Source organism: Ranitomeya variabilis, chromosome 6 (genome assembly GCF_051348905.1).
Source record: "Ranitomeya variabilis isolate aRanVar5 chromosome 6, aRanVar5.hap1, whole genome shotgun sequence".
In the NCBI taxonomy this organism is placed as follows: domain Eukaryota; kingdom Metazoa; phylum Chordata; class Amphibia; order Anura; family Dendrobatidae; genus Ranitomeya; species Ranitomeya variabilis.
The window spans coordinates 360433937-360454214 of record NC_135237.1 but is presented as its reverse complement, the minus strand read 5'-3'; the positions used below and the strand labels follow the sequence as shown (position 1 = coordinate 360454214).

General features: G+C 44.5%; 1 long non-coding RNA gene across 1 annotated transcript in view; it reads left to right on the top strand.

The window, feature by feature from the left end:
* Window positions 1–2069: 2069 nt before the first annotated feature.
* LOC143781175 (uncharacterized) overlaps window positions 2070–20278 on the top strand; it is a 37341-nt gene continuing 19132 nt past the window's right edge. The window contains exon 1 of the long non-coding RNA XR_013216603.1: window positions 2070–2228. This is a non-coding gene — a long non-coding RNA (uncharacterized LOC143781175). The remainder of the gene's footprint in view (window positions 2229–20278) is intronic.

The window sequence follows — 20278 nt, the reverse complement described above, 5'->3', positions numbered from 1 at the left end:
TTCTAGATGTTTGTTAATCCTTGTTAACTAACTCAAAGTGGAAAAAAAACTTGAAAAATTAAATTTCTTCAACTAAAATGTTGATTTAACTTCCAATTTTTCATTTTCACAATGAGTAATAGGAGAAAATAGACCCCACACTTTGGTATTCAATGTCTTCTGAATCTGGCAATTTTCCATATGTGGTCAAAAACTACTGTTTGGGAACCAAGGAGAGCGCAGAAAGGAAGAAGTGCTAGTTGACTTTTGGATCATAATTTTGGCTGCAATGGACTGTGGACACAATGTCGCATTTACAGAACCCCTGAGGTGCCAAATCAGAAGAATCCCCCAAAAATGACCTCACTTTACAAACTAAAAACTTAATCTTTAGGTACCGTCACATTAAGCGACGCTGCAGCGATATAGACAACGATGCCGGTCGCTGTGTGGTCGCTGGAGAGCTGTCACACAGACAGCTCTCCAGCAACCAACGATGCCGAAGTCCCCGGGTAACCAGGGTAAACATCGGGTTACTAAGTGCAGGGCCGCGCTTAGTAACCCGATGTTTACCCTGGTTACCATTGTAAATGTAAAAAAAAAAAACACATACTCACATTCTGGTGCCTGTCACGTCCCCGGACGTCCGCTTCCCTGCACTCCTCCTGCATCCTGTGTAAGCGCAGCTGTAAAGCAGAGCGGTGACGTCACCGCTGTGCTCTGATGTACGGCCGGCCGGCGCTGACACAGGATGCAGGAGGAGTGCAGGGAAGCGGACGCCCGGGGACGTGACAGGCATCGGAATGTGAGTATGTAGTGTTTTTTTTTTTACATTTACAATGGTAACCAGGGTAAACATTGGGTTACTAAGCGCGGCCCTGCGCTTAGTAACCCGATATTTACCCTGGTTACCATTGTAAAACATTGCTGGCATCGTTGCTTTTGCTGTCAAACACAACGATACACGCCGATCTGACGACCAGATAAAGTTCTGGCCTTCTAGCTCCGACCAGCGATATCACAGCAGGATCCTGATCGCTGCTGCGTGTCAAACACAATGATATCGCTATCCAGGATGCTGCAACGTCACGGATCGCTATCATTATCGTTCTAAAGTCACTCAGTGTGAAGGTACCTTAAGGGTGCATTTAGAATTTTGAGCCCACAGGCATTTTTTTTGTCACTAAAAATGTTTCTTTACTCAAAAATTAGTAATCCAATTTCGCCTAAGTAATCTAATATCCCATATACACCATCCCTTGTAAGTAAGCTAATATCCCATATATCCCATCCCTTATAAGTAAGCTAATATCCCATATATCCCATCCCTGGTAAGTAAGCTAATATCCCATATATCCCATCCCTTATAAGTAAGCTAATATCCCATATATCCCATCCCTTGTAAGTAAGCTAAATAATATCCCATATATTCCATCCCTTATAAATAAGCTAATATCCCATATGTCCCATCCCTTATAAGTAAGCTAAATAATTTCCCATATATCCCATCCCTTATAAATAAGCTAATATCCCATATGTCCCATCCCTTACAAGTAAGCTAGCTAATATCCCATATATCCCATCACTTATAAATAAGCTAATATCCCATATATCCCATCCCTTATAAGTAAGCTAATATCCCATATGTCCCATCCCTTATAAGTGAGCTAGCTAATATCCCATATGTCCCATCCCTTATAAGTAAGCTAAATAATTTCCCATATATCCCATCCCTTATAAATAAGCTAATATCCCATATATTCCATCTTATAAATAAGCTAATATCCCATATGTCCCATCCCATACAAGTAAGCTAGCTAATATCCCATATATCTCATCCCTTATAAATAAGCTAATTTCCCATATATCCCATCCCTTATAAGTAAGCTAATATCCCATAGAAACTTCTATTTGGGCATACTGCAGAGCCCAATACGGAAAGAGAATCATTTTGAACTGCAGATTTTGCTGGAATAGTTTGTGGGTACTTTGTCACAGTAACAGAGACCTTAAGGTGCCAGAACATAAAAAAAACTCCCCAAAATTGACCCCAGTTGACAAAATACATCCCTCAATGAACTGATTTAATAGTATAATGAGATAGTAAAGGAATATTCACTGGAAAGAGGTCCTGAATATTCTGCAATATCTTACTAGGAAGAAGTAATCTGAACTAAACTACATGCAATATGCTCCTCAGTATATGGAAGTTTTATCAAGCTAAAATAGCCCAGCATCAGCGCAATGAGGTAGGTTCTGTACAGCATCCCAAAACACCTGTATGTTGGCTACTGAGTATCCCTTTGCCATTCATCAAAAAATATCCCTTAATTGTCAGTGTATGGTATGCAATGTTTTGGTTGAGCATCATGGGCTCTATTTTTTTAACTCTAATGTATACCTGGACATTTTTTAATAGTTCATAAAAAAACTGCATAATCATGACTCATGGGTTAATGGAAGATTGAGCAACGTGTCACACATCTGCAAGAACCATGGCAGAAATGGAGTCCTTTTTCAGCAAAATGATAATTTCCAAAGGGCTTTGGCCACCAAGGTCACTGAATCTGACAACACCAGACTTCTCCCTTATTTTCTGCATGGCATTGTAAGGCTTAAAGGGATTGTCCAGTCAAAACCGATAAGTCTGCAGACTGTTGTGAATTCTGCTTTTGGGTTCCCTCCGGTGGTAGTAGGTGGTAATACAGTTGTCCCTGGGTTGCAGTCCTGGTCAGGTGTGTCTGCTGATTGCAGTTCTGACTGGGGTATTTAGGTGTGCATTAGTCCTTGCCAGTTGTCAATTGTTGTTGGGAGGTGTAGGACCTCTGCCTGGTTCCTCCTGCCTTTCTGCCAAATCAGCAAAGATAAGTGTCTGGTTTTTTTTTCCTGTGGCACACATGCTGTGTGCTTCACAATTCAGTGCTATTCTTTGTGTTTTCTTGTCCAGCTTAGATTGTGTCAGTATTTTCTCAGTCTTGTTGGATTCTCTGGAGTGGCAGATATACATTCCATGTCTTTAGTTAGATTGTGGAATTTTTTGTATTATCTGTTGTGGATATTTTTGGAAGGGTTTTAATACTGACCGCCTAGTAATCTGTCCTATCCTTTCCTATTTAGCTAGAGTGGCCTCTTTTGCTAAATCCTGTTTTCTACCTGCGTGTGTCTATTCTACTCCTACTCACAGTCATTATTTGTGGGGGGGCTGCCTATCCTTTGGGGGTCTGCTCTGAGGCAAGATAGCATTCCTATTTCCATCTATAGGGGTATTTAGTCCTCCGGCTGTGTCGAGGTGTCTAGGGTTTGTTAGGCACACCCCACGGCTACTTCTAGTTGCGGTGTTAGTTCAGGATTTGCGGTCAGTACAGGTTCCACCGACTCCAGAGAAAGTTTTCATGCGGCTCCAAGGTCACCAGATCATAACAGTACAACTGGCCCATAATGAGTTAAATGCATCTCAGAAGAAGGGAAGAAAGGTGTTGAGCCATTTTTTTTTCTGCAGTCTGTTCTGTCTTTTCTTCCCTCTTTATTTATGGGTGGCTGAGGAGTCTTGTGCCAGCATGGATGTTCAGGAATTAGCTTCTTGTGTAGACCAGCTTGCTGCTAGGGTACAGGGTATTTCTGATTATATTGTTCAGACTCCTGCTTTAGAGCCGAAGATTCCTACTCCTGATTTGTTTTTTGGTGATAGGTCCAAATTTTGGGGTTTTAACCCCTTCACCCCCAAGGGTGAGTTTGCACGTTATGGACCGGGCCAATTTTTACAATTCTGACCACTGTCCCTTTATGAGGTTATAACTCTGGAACGCTTCAACGGATCCTGGTGATTCTGACATTGTTGTTGACATATTGTACTTCATGATAGTGGTAACATTTCTTTGATATTACCTGCGTTTATTTGTGAAAAAAAATGGAAATTTGGTGAAAATTTTCAAAATTTCGCAATTTTCCAAATTTGAATTTTTATGCAATTAAATCACAGTGATATGTCACACAAAATACTTAATAAGTAACATTTCCCACATGTCTACTTTACATCAGCATCATTTTGGAACCAAAATTTTTTTTTGTTAGGGAGTTATAAGGGTTAAAAGTTGACCAGCAATTTCTCATTTTTACAACACCATTTTTTTTTAGGGACCACATCTCATTTGAAGTCATTTTGAAGGGTCTATATGATAGAAAATACCCAAGTGTGACACCATTCTAAAAACTGCACCCCTCAAGGTGCTCAAAACCACATTCAAAAAGTTTATTAACCCTTCAGGTGTTTCACAGGAATTTTTGGAATGTTTAAATAAAAATGAACATTTAACTTTTTTTCACACAAAATTTAATTCAGCTCCAATTTGTTTTATTTTACCGAGGGTAACAGGAGAAAATGGACCCCAAAAGATGTTATACAATTTGTCCTGAGTACGCCGATACCCCATATGTGGGGGTAAACCACTGTTTGGGCGCATGACAGAGCTCGGAAGCGAAGGAGCGCCATTTGACTTTTCAATGCAAAATTGACTGGAATTGAGATGGGACGCCATGTTGCGTTTGGAGAGCCACTGATGTGCCTAACCATTGAAACCCCCCACAAGTGACACCATTTTGGAAAGTAGACCCCCTAAGGAACTTATCTAGAGGTGTGGTGAGCACTTTGACCCACCAAGTGCTTCACAGAAGTTTATAATGCAGAACCGTAAAAATAAGAAATCATATTTTTTCACAAAAATGATCTTTTCGCCCCCAATTTTTTATTTTCCCAAGGGTAAGAGAAGAAATTGGACCCCAAATGTTGTTGTACAATTTGTCCTGAGTACGCTGATACCCCATATGTGGGGGTAAACCACTGTTTGGGCGCATGGGAGAGCTCGGAAGGGAAGGAGTGCCGTTTGACTTTTCACTGCAAAATTGACAGGAATTGAGATGGGACGCCATGTTGCGTTTGGAGAGCCACTGATGTGCCTAAACATTGAAACCCCCCACAAGTGACACCATTTTGGAAAGTAGACCCCCTAAGGAACTTATCTAGATGTGTGGTGAGCACTTTGACCCACCAAGTGCTTCACAGAAGTTTATAATGCAGGACCGTAAAAATAAAAAATCATATTTTTTCACAAAAATGATTTTTCGCCCCCAATTTTTTATTTTCCCAAGGGTAAGAGAAGAAATTGGACCACAAAAGTTGTTGTGCAATTTGTCCTGAGTACGCTGATACCCCATATGTGGGGGTAAACCACTGTTTGGGCGCATGGGAGAGCTCGGAAGGGAAGGAGCACCGTTTGACTTTTCACTGCAAAATTGACAGGAATTGAGATGGGATGCCATGTTGCGTTTGGAGAGCCACTGATGTGCCTAAACATTGAAACTCCCCCACAAGTGACACCATTTTGGAAAGTAGACCCCCTAAGGAACTTATCTAGATGTGTGTGGTGAGCACTTTGACCCACCAAGTGCTTCACAGAAGTTTATAATGCAGGACCGTAAAAATAAAAAATCATATTTTTTCACAAAAATGATTTTTCGCCCCCAATTTTTTTTTTCCCAAGGGTAAGAGAAGAAATTGGACCACAAAAGTTGTTGTGCAATTTGTCCTGAGTACGCTGATACCCCATATGTGGGGGTAAACCACTGTTTGGGCGCATGGGAGAGCTCGGAAGGGAAGGAGCGCCGTTTGACTTTTCACTGCAAAATTGACAGGAATTGAGATGGGATGCCATGTTGCGTTTGGAGAGCCACTGATGTGCCTAAACATTGAAACTCCCCCACAAGTGACACCATTTTGGAAAGTAGACCCCCTAAGGAACTTATCTAGAGGTGTGGTGAGCACTTTGACCCACCAAGTGCTTCACAGAAGTTTATAATGCAGAGCCGTAAAAATAAAAAATAAAAATTTTCCCACAAAAATTATATTTTAGCCCCCAGTTTTGTATTTTCCCGAGGGTAACAGGAGAAATTGGACCCCAAAAGTTGTTGTCCAATTTGTCCTGAGTACGCTGATACCCCATATGTGGAGGGGAACCACCGTTTGAGCGCATGGGAGGGCTCGGAAGGGATGGAGCGCCATTTGGAATGCAGACTTAGATGGAATGGTCTGCAGGCGTCACATTGCATTTGCAGAGCCCCTAATGTACCTAAACAGTAAAAAAAAAAACACAAGTGACACCATTTTGGAAAGTAGACCCCCTAAGGAACTCATCTAGATGTGTTGTGAGAGATTTGAACCCCTAAGTGTTTCACTACAGTTTATAACGCAGAGCCGTGCAAATAAAAAATATTTTTTTTTCCACAAAAATTATTTTTTAGCCCCCAGTTTTGTATTTTTCCAAGGGTAACAGGAGAAATTAGACCCTATGTATTGTTGTCCAATTTGTCCTGAGTACGCTGATACCTGATATCTGGGGGGGAACCACCGTTTGAGCGCATGGCAGAGCTCAGAAGGGAAGGAGCATCATTTGCAATGCAGACTTAGATGGATTGGTCTGCAGGCGTCACATTGCGTTTGCAGAGCCCCTAATGTACCTAAACAGTAGAAACCCCCCACAAGTGACCCAATATTGGAAACTAGACCCCCCAAGGAACTTATCTAGTTGTGTTGTGAGAACTTTGAACCCCCAAGTGTTTCACTACAGTTTATAACGCAGAGCCGTGAAAATAAAAAAATAAAAAATGTCCCCCCAAAATTATTTTTTAGCCCCCAGTTTTGTATTTTCCCAATGGTAACAGGAGAAATTGGACCCCAAAAGTTGTTGTCCAATTTGTCTTGAGTACGCTGATACCCCATATGTGGGGGGGAACCACCGTTTGGGCGCATGGGAGGGCTCGGAAGGGAAGGAGCGCCATTTGGAATGCAGACTTAGATGGAATGGTCTGCAGGCGTCACATTGCGTTTGCAGAGCCCCTAATGTACCTAAACAGTAGAAACCCCCCACAAGTGACCCAATATTGGAAACTAGACCCCCCAAAGAACTTATCTAGTTGAGTTGTGAGAACTTTGAACCCCTAAGTGTTTCACTACAGTTTATAACGCAGAGCCGTGAAAATAAAAAAATAAAAAATTTCCCCCCAAAATTATTTTTTAGCCCCCAGTTTTGTATTTTCCCAATGGTAACAGGAGAAATTGGACCCAAAAGTTGTTGTCCAATTTGTCTTGAGTACGCTGATACCCCATATGTGGGGGGGAACCACCGTTTGGGCGCATGGGAGGGCTCGGAAGGGAAGGAGCGCCATTTGGAATGCAGACTTAGATGGAATGGTCTGCAGGCGTGACATTTCGTTTGCAGAGCCCCTAATGTACCTAAACAGTAGAAACCCCCCCACAAGTGACACCATTTTGGAAAGTAGACCCCCTAAGGAACTCATCTAGATGTGTTGTGAGAGCTTTGAACCCCCTAGTGTTTCACTACAGTTTATAACGCAGAGCCATGCAAATAAAAAATATATTTTTTTTCCACAAAAATTATTTTTTAGCCCCAGTTTTGTATTTTCCCAAGGGTAACAGGAGAAATTGGACCCCAAAAGTTGTTCTCCAATGTTTTCCGAGTACGCTGATACCCCATATGTTCGGGTAAACCCCTGTTTTGGCGCACGGGAGAGCTTGGAAGGGAAGGAGCACTGTTTTACTTTTTCAACGCAGAATTGGCTGGAATTGAAATGGGACGCCATGTCACGTTTGGAGAGCCCCTGATGTGCCTAAACAGTGGAAACCCCCCAATTATAACTGAAACCCTAATCCACACACACCCCTAACCCTAATCCCAACGGTAACCCTAACCACACCTCTAACCCAGACACACCCCTAACCCTAATCCCAACCCTATTCCCAACCGTAAATGTAATCCAAACCCTAACCCTAACATTAGCCCCAACCCTAACCCTAACTTTAGCCCCAACCCTAAATGTAGCCCTAACCCTAGCCCTAGCCCTAACCCTAGCCCTAACCCTAGCCCTAACCCTAGCCCTAACCCTAACCCTAACCCTAACCGTAGCCCTAACCCTAATGGGAAAATGGAAATAAATACATTTTTTAATTTTTTTTTATTTTTCCCTAACTAAGGCCACGTTCACATTAGCGTTCTGCGCCGCAGCGTCGGGCGCCGCAGCGTCGCCGCATGCGTCATGCGCCCCTATATTTAACATGGGGGCGCATGGACATGCGTTGCACTTGCGTTTTGCGACGCATGCGTCACTGCGGCGCACGCGTCATGGCGCAGAGGACGCAGCAAGTTGCATTTTTTGTGCGTACAAAATCAAGCAAAAAAAGGACGCATGCGTCGCAAAACGCAGCGTTGTGCATGCGTTGTGTATGCGGTGTTCCTGCGCTGTGTGTTGCGTCGCCGACGCTGCGGCACACAACGCAAATGTGAACGTAGCCTAAGCGGGTGATGAAGGGGGGTTTGATTTACTTTTATAGCGGGTTATTTAGCGGATTTTTATGATTGGCAGCAGTCACACACTGAAAGACGCTTTTTATTGCAAAAAATATTTTTTGCTTTACCACATTTTGAGAGCTATAATTTTTCCATATTTGAGTTCACAGAGTCATGTGAGGTCTTGTTTTTTGCGGGACGAGTTGACGTTTTTATTGGTAACATGTTCGGGCACGGGAGATTTTTTGATCACTTTTTATTCCGATTTTTGTGAGGCAGAATGACCAAAAACCAGCTATTCATTAATTTCTTTTGGGGGAGGCGTTTATACCGTTCCGCGTTTGGTAAAATTGATAAAGCAGTTTTATTCTTCGGGTCAGTACGATTACAGCGATATCTCATTTACGTCATTTTTTTATGATTTGGCGCTTTTATACGATAAAAGCTATTTTATAGAAAAAATAATTATTTTGGCATCGCTTTATTCTGAGGACTATAACTTTTTTATTTTTTCGCTGATGATGGTGTGTGGCGCCTCGTTTTTTGCGGGACAAGATGACGTTTTCAGCGGTACCATGGTTATTTATATCCGTCTTTTTGATCGCGTGTTATTCCACTTTTTGATTGGCGGTATGAGAATAAAGCGTTGTTTTTTGCCTCTTTTTTTTTTTTTTACGGTGTTCACTGAAGGGGTTAACTAGTTATGTAGTTTTATAGGTGGGGTCGTTACGGACGCGGCGATACTAAATATGTGTACATTTATTGTTTGATTTTTTTTTTATTTAGATAAAGAAATGTATTTATGGGAATATTTTTTTTTTTATTTATTTATTTAGGAATTTTTTTTTTTTTAATTTTACACATGTGGACATTTTTTTTTAAACTTTTTTACTTTGTCCCAGGGGGGGACATCACAGATCGGTGATTTGACAGTGTGCACAGCACTCTGTCATATCACCGATCTCACTGATAGGGCTGCAGGCTTACCAGCGTCTGCACTGAGCAGACACTCGGTAAGCCACCTCCTTCCCTGCAGGACCCGGATGCCGCGGCCATCTTGGATCCGGGACCTGCAGCGAGGAAGGAGGTAGGAGACCCTCGGAGCAACGCGATCACATCGCGTTGCTCCGGGGGTCTCAGGGAAGCACGCAGGGAGCCCCCTCCCTGCGCGATGCTTCCCTGTAACGCCGGTACACCGCGATCATGTTTGATCGCGGTGTGCCGGGGGTTAATGTTCCGGGGGCGGTCCGTGACCGCTCCTGGCACATAGTGCCGGATGTCAGCTGCGATAGTCAGCTGACACCCGGCCGCGATCGGCCGCGCTCCCCCCGTGAGCGCGGCCGATCGTGCTGGACGTACTATTCCGTCCTTGGGAAGTAGGGCCCACCCCACATGGACGGAATAGTACGTCCAATGACAGAAAGGGGTTAAAAACAATTGTAAACTGTTTTTTGCTCTGAGACCGCGATCCTCCTGTGATTCCATTCAGCAGGTTAAAATTGTCATCTCCCTGCTGCGTGGCGATCCACAGGATTGGGCATTTTCCCTGGGATCTGGGAATCCGGCCTTGCTTAATGTAGATTCCTTTTTTCAGGCTTTAGGATTATTATATGATGAACCTAATTCTGTGGATCAAGCGGAGAAAACCTTGTTGGCCCTGTCTCAGGGTCAAGAGGTGGCAGAATCGTATTGTCAGAAATTTAGAAAATGGTCTGTGTTGACTAAATGGAATGATGATGCTTTGGCGGCAATTTTCAGAAAGGGTCTTTCTGAATCCGTTAAAGATGTTATGGTGGGGTTTCCCACACCTTCCGGTCTGAGCGATTCTATGTCTCTGGCCATTCAGATTGATCGGCGTTTGCGGGAGCGTCAAACTGTGCGCGCTGTGGCGTCGCCCTTAGAGCAAAGTCCTGAGCCAATGCAGTGTGATAGGATTTTGTCTAGAACGGAACGACAAGGATTCAGACGTCAGAATATTTTGTGTTATTATTGTGGCGACGCTTCTCATGTCATTTCAGTCTGCCCTAAGCGGACAAAAAGGATCGCTAGTTCATTTACTATCAGTACTGTACAACCTAAATTTCTGTTATTGGTGTCCTTGATCTGCTCATTGTCATCATTTTCTGTCGTGGCGTTTGTGGATTCAGGCGCCGCCTTGAACTTAATGGATTTTGAGTTTGCCAGGCGTTATGGTTTTCCCTTGCAGCCTTTGCAGAACCCTATTCCTTTAAGGGGGATTGATGCTACACCTTTGGCTAAAAATAAGCCCCAGTTTTGGACACAGGTGACCATGCACATGGCGCCAGCCCATCAGGAAGATTGTCGATTTCTGGTGTTGCATAATTTGCATGATGTTATCGTGCTGGGTTTCCCGTGGTTGCAGGTACATAATCCTGTGTTGGATTGGAAATCTATGTCTGTGACTAGTTGGGGTTGTCAGGGGGTTCATAATGATGTTCCTTTGATGTCAATCTCCTCTTCTTCCTCTTCTAAAATTCCAGAGTTTTTGTCTGATTTTCAGGATGTATTCGATGAGCCCAAGTCCAGTTCCCTTCCACCGCACAGGGACTGTGATTGTGCGATTGACTTGATTCCAGGCAGTAAGTTTCCTAAAGGCCGACTTTTCAACCTGTCTGTGCCTGAACATACCTCCATGCGGAGTTATGTTAAGGAGTCTTTGGAGAAAGGGCATATTCAGCCATCTTCTTCACCGTTGGGAGCAGGTTTTTTTTTTTGTTGCTAAGAAGGATGGCTCCTTGAGACCTTGTATTGATTATCGCCTCTTGAATAAGATCACGGTCAAGTTTCAATACCCTTTACCTTTGCTTTCCGATTTGTTTGCTAGGATTAAGGGGGCTAGTTAGTTTACGAAGATTGACCTTCGGGGGGCATATAATCTTGTTCGTATTAAGCAGGGTGATGAATGGAAAACTGCGTTTAATACGCCCGAAGGCCATTTTGAATACCTTGTGATGCCATTCGGGCTCACTAATGCTCCATCTGTTTTTCAATCCTTCATGCATGATATCTTCTGGACTTATATTGATACATTTTTGATTGTATATTTGGACGATATTTTTATTTTTTCCGATGATTGGAAGTCTCATGTGGAACAGGTCAGGATGGTATTTCAGATCCTTCGTGACAATGCTTTGTTTGTGAAGGGGTCTAAGTGTCTCTTTGGGGTGCAGAAGGTTTCTTTTTTGGGCTTTATTTTTTCTCCCTCATCTATGGAGATGGATCCGGTTAAGGTTCAGGCCATTCATGATTGGATTCAACCCACATCCGTGAAGAGCCTTCAGAAATTTTTGGGTTTTGCAAATTTTTATCGCCGGTTCATTGCTAACTTCTCCAGCGTGGTTAAACCCTTGACTGATTTGATGAAAAAAGGCGCTGATGTGGCGAATTGGTCCTCTGCGGCTGTCTCTGCCTTTCAGGAGCTTAAACGCCGATTTACTTCTGCTCCGGTGTTGCGCCAACCAGATGTTTCTCTTCCGTTTCAGGTTGAGATTGATGCTTCTGAGATTGGGGCAGGGGCCGCTTTGTCTCAGAGGGATTCTGTTGGTTCTTTGATGAAACCGTGTGCCTTCTTCTCCCGCAAGTTTTCGCCTGCTGAATGCAATTATGATGTCGGCATTTGGGAGTTGTTAGCTATGAAGTGGGCGTTTGAGGAGTGGGGACATTGGCTTGAGGGAGCTAAGCACCGTATTGTGGTCCTGACCGATCATAAGAATTTGATTTACCTCTAGTCTGCCAAACGGCTGAGTCCTAGACAGGCTCGATGGTCCTTGTTTTTTTCCCGTTTTGATTTCGTGGTTTCGTATCTTCCGGGTTCTAAGAATATTAAGGCTGATGCCCTTTCTAGGAGTTTTTTGCCTGATTCTCCTGAGGTCCTTGAACCGGTCGGCATTCTGAAAGAAGGGGTGGTCCTTTCTGCCATTTCCCCTGATTTATGGCGGGTTCTTCAGGAATTTCAGGCTGATAGACCTGATCACTGTCCTGTGGGGAAATTGTTTGTTCCTGACAGATGGACTAGTAGAGTGATTTCTGAGGTTCACTGTTCTGTGTTGGCTGGTCATCCTGGTATTTTTGGTACCAGAGATTTGGTTGGTAGGTCCTTTTGGTGGCCTTCGTTGTCACGTGATGTGCGTTCTTTTGTGCAGTCCTGTGGGACTTGTGCGCGGGCCAAGCCTTGTTGTTCCCGTGCTAGTGGGTTGCTTTTGCCTTTGCCGGTCCCTGAGAGGCCCTGGATGCATATTTCTATGGATTTTATTTCTGATCTTCCAGTTTCCCAGAGGATGTCAGTTATCTGGGTTGTTTGTGACCGGTTTTCTAAGATGGTTCATTTGGTGCCTTTACCTAAATTGCCTTCCTCTTCAGAGTTGGTTCCGTTGTTTTTTCAGCATTTGGTTCGTTTGCATGGTATTCCGGAGAATATTGTGTCCGACAGAGGTTCCCAGTTTGCTTCTAGGTTTTGGCGGGCCTTTTGTGCTAGGCTGGGCATTGATTTGTCTTTTTCTTCTGCATTTCATCCTCAGACAAATGGCCAGACCGAGCGAACTAATCAGACTTTGGAGACTTATTTGAGATGCTTTGTGTCTGCCGATCAGGATGATTGGGTGGCCTTTTTGCCATTGGCCGAGTTTGCCCTTAATAATCGGGCTAGTTCGGCTACTTTGGTTTCGCCTTTTTTTTGTAATTTTGGTTTTCATCCTCATTTTTCTTCTGGGCAGGTTGAGCCTTCTGACTGTCCTGGTGTGGATTCTGTGGTTGACAGGTTGCAGCAGACTTGGGCTCATGTGGTGGACAATTTGGTGTTGTCTCAGGAGGAGGCTCAATGTTTTGCTAACCGTCGTCGGTGTGTTGGTTCCCGGCTTCGGGTTGGGGATTTGGTTTGGTTGTCTTCCCGTCATGTTCCTATGAAGGTCTCTTCCCCTAAGTTTAAGCCTCGGTTTATTGGTCCTTATAGGATTTCTGAGATTATTAATCCGGTGTCTTTTCGATTGGCGCTTCTGGCCTCTTTTGCTATCCATAATGTCTTCCATAGATCTTTATTGCGGAAATATGTGGTGCCCGTTGTTCCCTCTGTTGATCCTCCGGCCCCTGTTTTGGTTGATGGGGAGTTGGAGTATGTGGTTGAGAAGATTATGGATTCTCGTTTTTCGAGGCGGAGGCTTCAGTACCTTGTCAAATGGAAGGGTTATAGCCAGGAGGATAATTCTTGGGTTTTTGCTTCTGATGTCCATGCTGCTGATCTGGTCCGTGCCTTTCATCTGGCTCGTCCTGATCAGCCTGGGGGCGCTGGTGAGGGTTCGGTGACCCCTCCTCAAGGGGAGGGTACTGTTGTGAATTCTGCTTTTGGGTTCCCTCCGGTGGTAGTAGGTGGTAATGCAGTTGTCCCTGGGTTGCAGTCCTGGTCAGGTGTGTCTGCTGATTGCAGTTCTGACTGGGGTATTTAGGTGTGCAGGATTCATTAGTCCTTGCCAGTTGTCAATTGTTGTTGGGAGGTGTAGAACCTCTGCCTGGTTCCTCCTGCCTTTCTGCCAAATCAGCAAAGATAAGTGTCTGGTTTTTTTTCCTGTGGCACACATGCTGTGTGCTTCACAATTCAGTGCTATTCTTTGTGTTTTCTTGTCCAGCTTAGATTGTGTCAGTATTTTCTCAGTCTTGTTGGATTCTCTGGAGTGGCAGATATACATTCCATGTCTTTAGTTAGATTGTGGAATTTTTTGTATTATCTGTTGTGGATATTTTTGGAAGGGTTTTAATACTGACCGCCTAGTAATCTGTCCTATCCTTTCCTATTTAGCTAGAGTGGCCTCTTTTGCTAAATCCTGTTTTCTACCTGCGTGTGTCTATTCTTCTACTCACAGTCATTATTCGTGGGGGGCTGCCTGTTGTGAACTGTGTTTCTGGGCTCCCTCTGGTGGTCACTACCGGTATTGTGTTAGGTATGTCTTGTTGCAGGCCTGAGCTCCAGCTGTGTCGTTAAGCAGCGGGTGTTTCCTATTTGAGTCTCCTCTGGACTCAGTCTCTTGCCTGGCATCGTTGTATCCAGACCTATTTGGTCTCCTCCGGATTCCTTTCAGTCTGCCTCATGCAAGAAAAGCTAAGTCTGTTTTGTACAATTTGGATTGTTTGCATTATTCAGTGTTTTTGTCCAGCTTGCTTTACATTTGATTTTTGACTCGCTGGAAGCTCTAGGGGGCTGATATTCTCCCTCCACCGTCAGTCGGTGTGGGGGTTCTTGAATGTTCAGCGTGGATGTTTTGTAGGGTTTTCTGCTAACCGCATAGTCCACTATCTATTTTCTGCTATCTAGACTATTGGGCCTCACTTTGCTGAATCTAGTTCATCTCTACGTTTGTGTTTTCCTCTTGCCTCACCGTTATTATTTGTTGGGGGCTTTCTATATCTTTGGGGTTCAATTTCTCTGGAGGCAAGCGAGGTCTTATTTTTTCCCTCTAGGGGTAGTCAGTTCTCCGGCTGGCTCGAGACGTCTAGAACCAACGAAGGCACGTTCACCGGCTACTTTTAGTTGTTTGTGTCAGGATCAGGTATGCGGTTAGTCCAGTTTCCACCTCCCTAGAGCAGTATTTATATTTTTGCTATCTTGCCGGAATATCAGAGATCCTCTGCCATTGGGATCATAACAGAATGCCAGGCCAAAAGAAAATGTTTAATGCATCGCAGAAGCGGGATTAAAAAGAAGTTCTGAGTTTTTTTTTTTTTTTGCTGCAGTCTGCCTAGCTTCTTCCATCCCCTTTTCCTCTGAGTGGCTGAAACTCTGCTGCAGATATGAATGTCCAGACTCTGACTTCTAGTGTGGATCAGCTTGCTGCTAGGGTGCAAAGCATTCAGGATTTTGTTATCCATAGCCCTATGTCTGAACCAAAAATACCTATTCCTGAGCCGTTTTTTGGAGATAGATCTAAATTCCTGAATTTTAGGAATAATTGTAAATTGTTTCTGTCTCTGAAACCTCGTTCCTCTGGTGATTCCGCTCAGCAAGTTAAGATTGTTATTTCCTTCTTGCGCGGCGACCCTCAGGATTGGGCCTTCTCTCTGGCGCCAGGAGATCCTGCATTGGTGAATGTTGATGCGTTTTTTCTGGCACTTGGTTTGCTTTATGAGGAGCCTAATCTTGAAAATCAGGCTGAAAAAATGTTGCTGGTTATCTCTCAGGGTCAGGACGAAGCTGAGGTATATTGCCAAAAATTTCGGAAATGGTCCGTGCTTACTCAATGGAATGAGTGTGCACTGGCCGCAAATTTCAGAAATGGTCTTTCTGAAGCCATTAAAGATGTGATGGTGGGGTTTCCTGTCCCTACAGGTCTAAATGATTCAATGGCTCTAGCCATTCAAATTGATCGACGTTTGCGGGAGCGCAAATCTGATAATCTTTTGGCGGTGCTGTCTGAACGGTCACCTGATTCTATGCAATGTGACAGAATTCTGACCAGAGCTGAGCAACAAAATCATAGACGTCAAAATGGGTTGTGTTTCTGCTGTGGTGATTCAACACATGTTATCTCAGCATGCTCTAAACGTTTAAAGAAAAAAAGTTAATCCTGTCGCCATTGGTACTTTTCAGCCTAAGTTTATTTTGTCTGTGACTTTAATTTGTTCATTATCTTCTTACTCAGTTATGGCTTTTGTGGATTCTGGTGCTGCTTTAAGTCTGATGGATTTGTCGTTTGCCAAGCGCTGCAGTTTTGTCCTGGAGCCTTTGGAAAATCCTATTCCTCTTAGAGGAATTGATTCTACGCCATTGGCAGAGAAAAAACCTCAGTATTGGACGCAGGTGACCATGTGCATGACTCCTGTACATCAGGAGGTGATTCGTTTTTTGGTACTGCATAAAATGCATGATGTTGTCGTTTTGGGTCTGCCATGGTTACAGGCCCATAATCCAGTTTTAGATTGGAAAGCTATGACTGTGTCTAGTTGGGGGTGTCAGGGGATTCATGGCGATTCTCCATTGGTGTCTATTGCTTCTTCTACTCCTTCTGAGATCCCTGAGTTTTTGTCAGACTTTCAGGATGTATTTGATGAGGCCAGGTCCAGTGCCCTTCCTCCTCATAGGGACTGTGATTGTGCTATAGATTTGATTCCTGGTAGTAAGTTTCCTAAGGGACGACTCTTTAATTTATCTGTGCCAGAGCATGCCGCGATGCGGAGTTATATAAAGGAGTCTTTGGAGAAGGGACATATTCGCCCATCCTCGTCCCCTCTTGGTGCAGGATTCTTTTTTGTGGGCAAGAAAGACGGGTCTCTGAGACCTTGTATTGATTATCGTCTTCTGAATAAGATCACTGTTAAATTTCAGTATCCTTTGCCATTGTTGTCTGATTTGTTTGCTCGGATTAAGGGATCCAGTTGGTTCACCAAGATAGATCTTCGTGGTGCGTATAACCTTGTGCGCATAAAGCAGGGAGATGAATGGAAAACGGCATTTCATACGCCTGAGGGTCATTTTGAGAACCTGGTGATGCCTTTCGGATTATCTAATGCTCCTTCTGTGTTTCAGTCCTTCATGCATGACATCTTCCGGAAATATATGGATAAATTTATGATTATTTATCTGGATGATATTTTGTTTTTTTCTGATGATTGGGAGTCCCATGTGAACCAGGTCAGGATGGTGTTTCAGGTTTTGCGGGAGAATGCTCTATTTGTGAAGGGCTCAAAATGTATCTTTGGGGTACAGAAGGTTTCTTTTTTGGGTTTTATTTTTTCCCCTTCTACTGTGGAGATGGACCCAGTTAAGGTCCGTGCCATTCATGACTGGACTCAGCCCACGTCTGTTAAGAGCCTGCAGAAGTTCTTGGGCTTTGCTAATTTTTACCGTCGTTTTATCGCTAATTTCTCCAGCGTGGTTAAACCTTTGACGGATATGACCAAGAAGGGTTCTGATGTTGCGAATTGGTCTCCTGCGGCCGTGGAGGCCTTTCGGGAGCTGAAGCGTCGGTTTACTTCAGCGCCAGTCTTGTGCCAGCCGGATGTCTCTCTTCCCTTCCAGGTTGAAGTTGATGCTTCTGAAATTGGTGCAGGGGCTGTTTTGTCGCAAAAAAGTTCTGATGGCTCCGTGATGAAGCCATGTGCCTTCTTTTCAAGGAAATTTTCGCCTGCTGAGCGGAACTACGATGTTGGTAATCGGGAGTTGTTGGCCATGAAGTGGGCATTTGAGGAGTGGCGACATTGGCTCGAGGGAGCTAGACATCGTGTGGTGGTCTTGACTGATCATAAAAATCTGATTTACCTCGAGTCTGCCAAGCGCCTGAATCCTAGACAGGCCCGTTTGTCATGATCTCAATGGCAAGAGATCATAGCATCAGCATATAAAGGAACTAGCTCTTGGAAGATGGGAACTGAGCTGACCATGAACTAAACCTAACGCACAACTAGCAGTGGCCGGGTAGCATGCCTACGTTGATTCTAGATGCCCAGCACCAGCCGGAGGACTAAATAATGCTAGCAGAGGAAAATATTAGTCCTAGCTCACCTCTAGAGAAATACCCCGAAAGGAGACAGAGGCCCCCCACATGTATTGGCGGTGAATTAAGATGAAATAACAAACGTAGTATGAAAATAGGTTTAGCAAATTTGAGGTCCACTTACTACATAGCAGAAGACAGAAAGGACACTTTCATGGTCAGCTGAAAACCCTATCAAAACACCATCCAGAAATTACTTTAAAACTCTGGCATTAACTCATAACACCAGAGTGGCAATTCCTGTTCACAAGAGCTTTCCAGACACAGTAACGAAACTACAGCTGTGAACTGGAACAAAAATGCAAAAACAAACATGGACAAGAGTCCAACTTATCTAGTAGTTGTCTAGGAGCAGGAACAAGCACAGAGAGGCTTCTGATAACATTGTTGACCGGCAAGCAACTAACAGAGCAGCAAGGTTATATAGCGACTCCCACATCTTGATGGGAACAGGTGAACAGAGAAGATGAAGACACCAGTTCAATTCCACCAGTAGCCACCGGGGGAGCCCAGAATCCAAATTCACAACAGTACCCCCCCCTCAAGGAGGGGGCACCGAACCCTCACCAGAACCACCAGGGCGATCAGGATGGGCCCTATGAAAGGCACGAACCAGATCAGAGGCATGAACATCAGATGCATTCACCCAAGAATTATCCTCCTGGCCGTATCCCTTCCACTTGACCAGATACTGGAGTCTCCGTCTGGAAACACGAGAGTCTAAGATTTTCTCCACAACGTACTCCAACTCACCCTCAACCAACACCGGAGCAGGAGGCTCAACGGAAGGCACAACCGGTACCTCATACCTGCGCAATAATGACCGATGAAAAACGTTATGAATAGAAAAGGATGCAGGGAGGTCCAAACGGAAGGAAACAGGGTTAAGAATCTCCAATATCTTATACGGGCCGATGAACCGAGGCTTAAACTTAGGAGAAGAGACCCTCATAGGGACAAAACGAGAAGACAACCACACCAAATCCCCAACACAAAGCCGAGGACCAACACGACGGTGGCGGTTGGCAAAAAGCTGAGTCTTCTCCTGGGACAACCTCAAATTGTCCACCACCTGCCCCCAGATCTGATGCAATCTCTCCACCACAGCATCCACTCCAGGACAATCCGAAGATTCCACCTGACCAGAGGAAAATCGAGGATGAAACCCCGAATTACAGAAAAACGGGGACACCAAAGTGGCAGAGCTGGCCCGATTATTGAGAGCGAACTCCGCCAATGGCAAAAAAGCAACCCAATCATCCTGGTCAGCAGACACAAAACACCTCAGATATGTCTCCAGGGTCTGATTAATCCGCTCGGTCTGGCCATTCGTCTGAGGATGGAAAGCGGACGAAAAAGATAAATCTATGCCCATCCTAGCACAGAATGCCCGCCAAAATCTAGACACGAATTGGGTCCCTCTGTCAGAAACGATATTCTCAGGAATACCATGCAAACGAACAACATTTTGAAAAAACAGAGGAACCAACTCGGAAGAAGAAGGCAACTTGGGCAGAGGAACCAAATGGACCATCTTAGAGAAACGGTCACACACCACCCAGATGACAGACATCTTCTGAGAAACAGGCAGATCTGAAATAAAATCCATCGAGATGTGCGTCCAAGGCCTCTTAGGAATAGGCAAGGGCAATAACAATCCACTAGCCCGAGAACAACAAGGCTTGGCCCGAGCACAAACGTCACAAGACTGCACAAAGCCTCGCACATCTCGTGACAGGGAAGGCCACCAGAAGGACCTTGCCACCAAATCCCTGGTACCAAAAATGCCAGGATGACCTGCCAACGCAGAAGAATGAACCTCAGAGATGACTCTACTGGTCCAATCATCAGGAACAAATAGTTTATCAGGTGGGCAACGATCAGGTCTATCCGCCTGAAACTCCTGCAAGGCCCGCCGCAGGTCTGGAGAAACGGCTGACAATACCACTCCATCCTTAAGGATACCTGTGGGCTCAGAGTTACCAGGCGAGTCAGGCTCAAAACTCCTAGAAAGGGCATCCGCCTTAACATTCTTAGAACCCGGTAGGTATGACACCACAAAATTAAACCGAGAGAAAAATAATGACCAGCGCGCCTGTCTAGGATTCAGGCGCCTGGCGGTCTCAAGATAAATCAAATTTTTGTGGTCAGTCAATACCACCACCTGATGTCTGGCCCCCTCAAGCCAATGGCGCCACTCCTCAAAAGCCCACTTCATGGCCAAAAGCTCCCGATTCCCAACATCATAATTCCGCTCAGCGGGCGAAAATTTACGGGAAAAGAAGGCACAAGGCCTCATCACGGAGCAGTCAGAACTTTTCTGCGACAACACTGCCCCAGCTCCGATCTCAGAAGCGTCGACCTCAACCTGAAAAGGTAGAGCAACATCAGGCTGACGCAACACAGGGGCAGAGGAAAAACGGCGCTTGAGCTCCCGAAAGGCCT